Below are 5868 nucleotides of genomic sequence, written 5' to 3'. Positions count from 1 at the left end.
TACATGTATTTCTGAAAGTGTCTGTTGGGTTAGCACGAACCGAGACTGGGATTTGTCACTCCGTATGACGGAGAGGTATCTCTGGGCCCACTCGGTAATGCATCATCATAATGAGCTCAATGTGACTAAGTAGTTAGTCACGGGATCATGTATTACGGAATGAGTAAAGTGACTTGCCTATAACGAGATTGAACGAGGTATTGGGATACCGACGATTGAATCTCGGGCAAGTAACATACCGATTGACAAAGGGAATTGTACACGGGATTGATTGAATCCCCAATATCGTGGTTCATCCAATGAGATCATCGTGGAACATGTGGGAGCCAACATGGGTATCCAGATCCTGCTGTTGGTTATTGGCCGGAGAACGTCTCGGTCATGTCTGCATGGTTCCCGAACCCGTAGGGTCTACAAACTTAAGGTTCGGTGACGCTAGAGTTGTTATGGGAAATAGTATGTGGTTACCGAAGGTTGTTCGAAGTGCCGGATGAGATCCCGGGCATGACGAGGAACTCCGGAATGGTCCAAAGGTGAAGATCGATATATTGGACGAAGGGTATTGGAGTCCGGAATTGTTCTGGGAGTACCGGGTGACGACCAGCGTGACCGAAAGGTGTTTCGGAGGCCCCGACAAGCGTTGGGGGGCCTTATGGCCCAAGGGGAGGGGGCATGATACGTCCATTTTGCATCATGCTTTTATATCAATATTCATTGCATTATGGGCTGTTATTACACATTATATTTCAATACTTATGGCTATTCTCTCTTATTTTACAAGGTTTACCATGAAGAGGGGGGATGCCGGCAGCTGGAATTCTGGCTGGAAAAGGAGCAAACGTTGGAAACCTATTCTGCACAACTCCAAAAGACCTGAGACTCCACGAAACAACTTTTTGGATTTATTAAGGAATTATGAGCAAAAGAAACAGGCCAGGGGGCCCACACCCTATCCAGGAGACAGGGGGCGCCCCCCCCCCCCAGGGCGCGCCCTCCTATCTCCTGGGCCCCCTGGTGGGCCTCCGATGTCCATCTTCTGCTATATGAAAGGTTTTGTCCTGGAAAAAATCATGGGCAAGCTTACGAGACGAAACTCCGCCGTCACGAGGCGGAACCTTGGTGGAATCAACCTAGGGCTCTGGCGGAGCTGTTCTGCCGGGGACACTTCCCTCCGGGATGGGGAAATCATCACCAACGTCATCACCAACTATCCTCTCATCGGGAGGGGGTCAATCTCCATCAACATCTTCACCAGCACCATCTCATCTCAAAACCCTAGTTCATCTCTTGTATCCAATCTTGTATCAAAACCACAAATTGGTGCCTGTGGGTTGCTAGTAGTGTTGATTACTCCTTGTAGTTGATACTAATTGGTTTACTTGGTGGAAGATCATATGTTCAGATCCTTCATGCATATTATTACACCTCTGATTATGAATATGGATATGCTTTGTGAGTAGTTACGTTTGTTCCTGAGGACATGGGTGAAGTCTTGCTATTAGTAGTCATGTGAATCTGGTATTCGTTCGATATTTTGATGAGATGTATGTTGTCTCTCCTCTAGTGGTGTTATGTGAACGTCGACTACATGACACTTCACCATTATTTGGGCCTAGAGGAAGGCATAGGGAAGTAATAAGTAGATGATGGGTTGCTAGAGTGACAGAAGCTTAAACCCTAGTTTATGCGTTGCTTCGTTAGGGGTTGATATGGGCCCATGTGTTTAATGTTGTGGTTAGGTTTACCTTAATACTCCTTTTTGTAGTTGCGGATGCTTGCAATAGGGGTTAATCATAAGTGGGATGATTGTCCATGTTAGGGTAGTACCCAAGTGCCGGTCCACCCACATATCAAATTATCAAAGTACCGAACGCGAATCTTATGAACGTGATGAAACTAGCTTGACGATAATTCCCAATGTGTCCTCGGGAGCTCCTTCCTCATTATTAGAATTTGTCCAGGCTTATCCTTTGCTACATAAAGGATTGGTCCACCTTGCTGCACTTTATTTACTTTATTTATTTTTGCTTGTTACTATTTATCTTATCACAAAACTATCTATCACCTACTATTTCAGTGCTTGCAGAGAAAACCTTACTGAAAACCGCTTATCATTTCCTTCTGCTCCTCGTTGGGTTCGACACTCTTACTTATCGAAAGGACTACGATAGATCCCCTACACTTGTGGGTCATCAGGGCACACCAGCCCACTAAGGGGCTGTGCGCCCCTCCCAACCCCTCTCACGTAACCTGGAGAGGTGGGGGCGCCTCCCCTAGGGCAGCCGCCCCTCCCGGCTTGGGGAGCAAGTTTCCTAGGGGTGGGGGCGCCCAAACCCATCTAGGGTTTCCCCTGTGGCCGCCATCCCTCCCCTAGGGAACCCTAGGGCGCCTACTCCACCCTCCTTCCCCCTATATATAGTGAGGGAGAGAGAGGGCAGCCACACCCTTCCCCTGGCGCAACCCCTCCCTCCTCCAACACCTCCTCCTCCTCCATAGTGCTTGGCGAAGCCCTGCCGAAGAACCACGAGCTCCATCACCACCACGTCGTCGTGCTATTGGAGTTTTCCCTCAACTTCTCCTCTCCCCTTGCTGGATCAAGAAGGAGGAGACATCCCCGGGCTGTACGTGTGTTGAACGCGGAGGCGCCGTTCGTTCGGCGCTTAGATCAGAATCGACCGCGAGCTGAATCGCTGCGTGTACGACTCCACCAACCGCGTTCTTGTAACGCTTCTGCATTGCGGTCTTCAAGGGTATGAAGATACACTCATCCTCTCCCTCCCTTGTTGCTAGAATTTCCATAGATTGATCTTGGTGATGCGTAGAAATTTTTTAATTTCTACAACGATCCCCAACACTCACCGCAACAAAACAACGCGAGGTAATCCCACGAACACGCCGGAGAAGAGCCGACTACCACAACCATTGTCGCGTCTCCAACATCGCACACACCCATCATCGTTGCCACAAAAGCCTCGACACCAACACCACCATCCTCCATCTGTCTCGCTTGATGCTTAGCTCCAAAGACGAAGCCCCCGAGAGGGGATACGATGCCAGAGCACCATCATCATCTGATCCTATGGATCTAGGGTTTCCCTCGAAGCTGCAAAGATTGGGGCTAAGAGTACCTCGGCGATGCCAACAAGAAGGAAAGGGCGCTTGAATGCGTTGCCATCGACGGCTCCGGACACGCCAGATTTGCCTGGGTCAACCTCTCGAGCCCCGCACAACATGCATCAACAAGTCCTCCATCGAGCCACCGAGGTCACCTCCTGCCGGATCTAACCACCTTCACACCAGGCCACTGAACTGGCCACCTCCACCAACCCTTAGTAGAGTCCACAAGCCACAAAAGATCTGCCTCACGCTACTGCCCGCAGACGACGTCAGGACCGCCCACATTGGCCGACGAGCGACGAGCACCACACCGCGCGGCACCCTCTTGGCGACGCTCACATCCGCACCAGGGCATGCACGCCCACCGCACTGCAACACCCTCGGCACCTCCAGATCCACGATGGACGTGCACTCCAAGGCGAGGGCACGCAGCAGCGGCGACCGCACACCAGCCTCCTCAAGGACACCGAGGACTACCTGGACTATGCCCAGACCCGAGCGGCAGATCCACACGACCGCGGTGACCACATCCATCCTTGCCAGATCCGCGCGATTGCGGTGACCACGCCCATCCTCGCCAGATCCGCGCCACTCAGCTCGCCCACCCTTGCGCCGAGCCCATGCGCCCCCGACACACCCAGGCGCGGCCGCCTTGCCTCTAGCTGTGAGCCCGAAGACGCCATGCCAACCCATGCTCCTCTGCCCAACCGTGCTGCCCCATGCCGCCGTGCGTCGCGAGAGGGAAGAAAGGACCCCGCCGACACCGACGCCGCGCAGGCTTTGCCCAGTGGCGCACACTGGCGACGGCGAGGGGAATCGGGCGGGGTGGTGGGTGGCTAGCGGCGGCGGCTAGGGTTGCTCCCGGGCTGCTCGCTGGGAGCGACACGGGAGTCTGGAAGACTGGAAGTTTTACTGTTTATGATGTGTAGATGAGCTTGGGAGCCGAATTGGATACTCGCAAAAGTTAGGTAATGATAACTTATATCGACTGGCATGAACTGTTCCTAGTGATAGTGCTCTAGCACGGTGTGCCTTCTCGGTCGTACTCAAAACCAAACAGGATCCAATCGTCCAGGGAAACGAAATAATTGAGTGCGCAGACAAGCGACCAAAATGAGATAAACAAACTGTGAATCATGTTTGATTGCTTTCTTCCGATCTTTGGCGTTTATATTTTTGTTTCGTTTCAAATCAAATAATTCATCGGCACAGCACAGACCAACCGAGGACAAGCACAATTTCCCCCCATCCGAGCAGTTAAATTAGCTTGCCATGAGCACATGCGGGGATTTACAGGCAGCTGATGCTGCCCATCCTTGCCTTCCATAGCCCGTAGAGGCGCCAAGCTACATCTGGCATCTCCACCGGTCCAGGCTAGACCGCTACAGCAGCGGCCGGTGAGACGGAGCAGACGCCCCCCAAATGATAGCGATGCTTCTTCAAAAAACAGATGTTGTTTTCTTCATAATTCGGATCTTGTGGATCCAAACAAAACTTTCTGCGCCCGGCCGGCCGGCTAGCTGGCAATGGACACCTTCCTGGACTGCCGCTGCCCATGGTGGAACTCCGTCTCCAGCAAGAAGCGCTGCGGCTTCCGCGTGGCCTTCCTGGCAGAGACGGTGTCGAGGTGCATCTGCTCGCGCCGGCACTCCTCGCTACAGAAGGCCCGTGTCCCCTCGGTACATGAAGACATCGCTATCGCGCGCCAGCCGCTTGGCGCAGAGCGCGCACGCGTCCAGCGCGTGCCTGCCGGGCTCGCCGGCTGGCTCGGCGTCGAATAAGAAGGCGCAGGCTACTGATGCCGCCATGGTATTGCTGTGTGGCTCTTCTAGCAAGCTCGAGCTTGAGCTTCAGAGCTAGAGCTCACAGCTCGCTGCTGCTCTTGGCGGGAGGAAAGTGGGTGAGTTTGGTGCAGTGGTGCGACGGGGGAGGGCGGGTATATATGGGGGAAATGGAGCAAGGGAACGCCATTATTGGTGCACTGGAGCTGGCGGCCTGGGAAACCATGGTCCGGTGCGCGGTATGGGTCTGTCTAACCATGGACGATGGAAGCGGTTCGACTAGTTCTTTTTCTCGAATATGCACCAGTGTGCATATCATTCATTAAAAAGGGAGGGAAAAGAACCCCAAATCCACATTACAAGCTTATTTACATGCGGGCCTCGTCCAACACCACCCCACACTTGACACAACTACTCGCTAGTACCGCACGCTTCCTGCTCTACTTCGAACCCTACATTGTGTCCTTTGAACAATCCCGCCTTCACCCATAGCCTACCTTCCTCCTATATGTGTTGTATGGTTCGTGGTACCGACGGCCTCTCCCCATTAAAGATCACGTCATTCCGCTGTTTCCAGATCATCCACATCCCAAGAAGGCATTTGGCTTTGTGCGCACGCCCGCTGTCTGAGTTTCCGTCTTGCCTTGTCGACCATTGTTCTAGCGGTTCATTTTGCCTCCGCTCAATGTCCACTCTCTCCGTAAGTCGGCCCATTGTCGACCAAATCTGCCTCGCGAATACACACTCCATCAACAAGTGCTGCATGGTTTCATCATGTTGGTTGCACAACGGGCATGTGTCCTGGTGGGGTAGTCCACGTCGGGCGAGCCTATCCGAAGTCCATTATCTGTTCCTTATCACCAGCCAGGAGAAGAACCGGCATCACCTTGGCGCTTAGTCTGCCAGGTAAACACGGCAGTTGGGGACACCTCTCTCCCCATGTACCGAGCCGCATATGCGGTACGAGCCG

The 5868-nt window shown here is 53.1% G+C and overlaps 1 pseudogene; it reads right to left on the bottom strand.

Annotated features, from left to right (window-relative positions):
• Positions 1 to 4633: 4633 nt before the first annotated feature.
• LOC123042051 (FCS-Like Zinc finger 2-like) lies at positions 4634 to 4925 on the bottom strand (annotated as a pseudogene).
• Positions 4926 to 5868: the final 943 nt, after the last annotated feature.

This window comes from Triticum aestivum, chromosome 2B (assembly GCF_018294505.1).
Source record: "Triticum aestivum cultivar Chinese Spring chromosome 2B, IWGSC CS RefSeq v2.1, whole genome shotgun sequence".
Taxonomy (NCBI): Eukaryota; Viridiplantae; Streptophyta; class Magnoliopsida; order Poales; family Poaceae; genus Triticum; species Triticum aestivum.
Note: the sequence above shows the minus strand (reverse complement) of the source record. Positions and strands in the feature narration are given on the sequence as shown.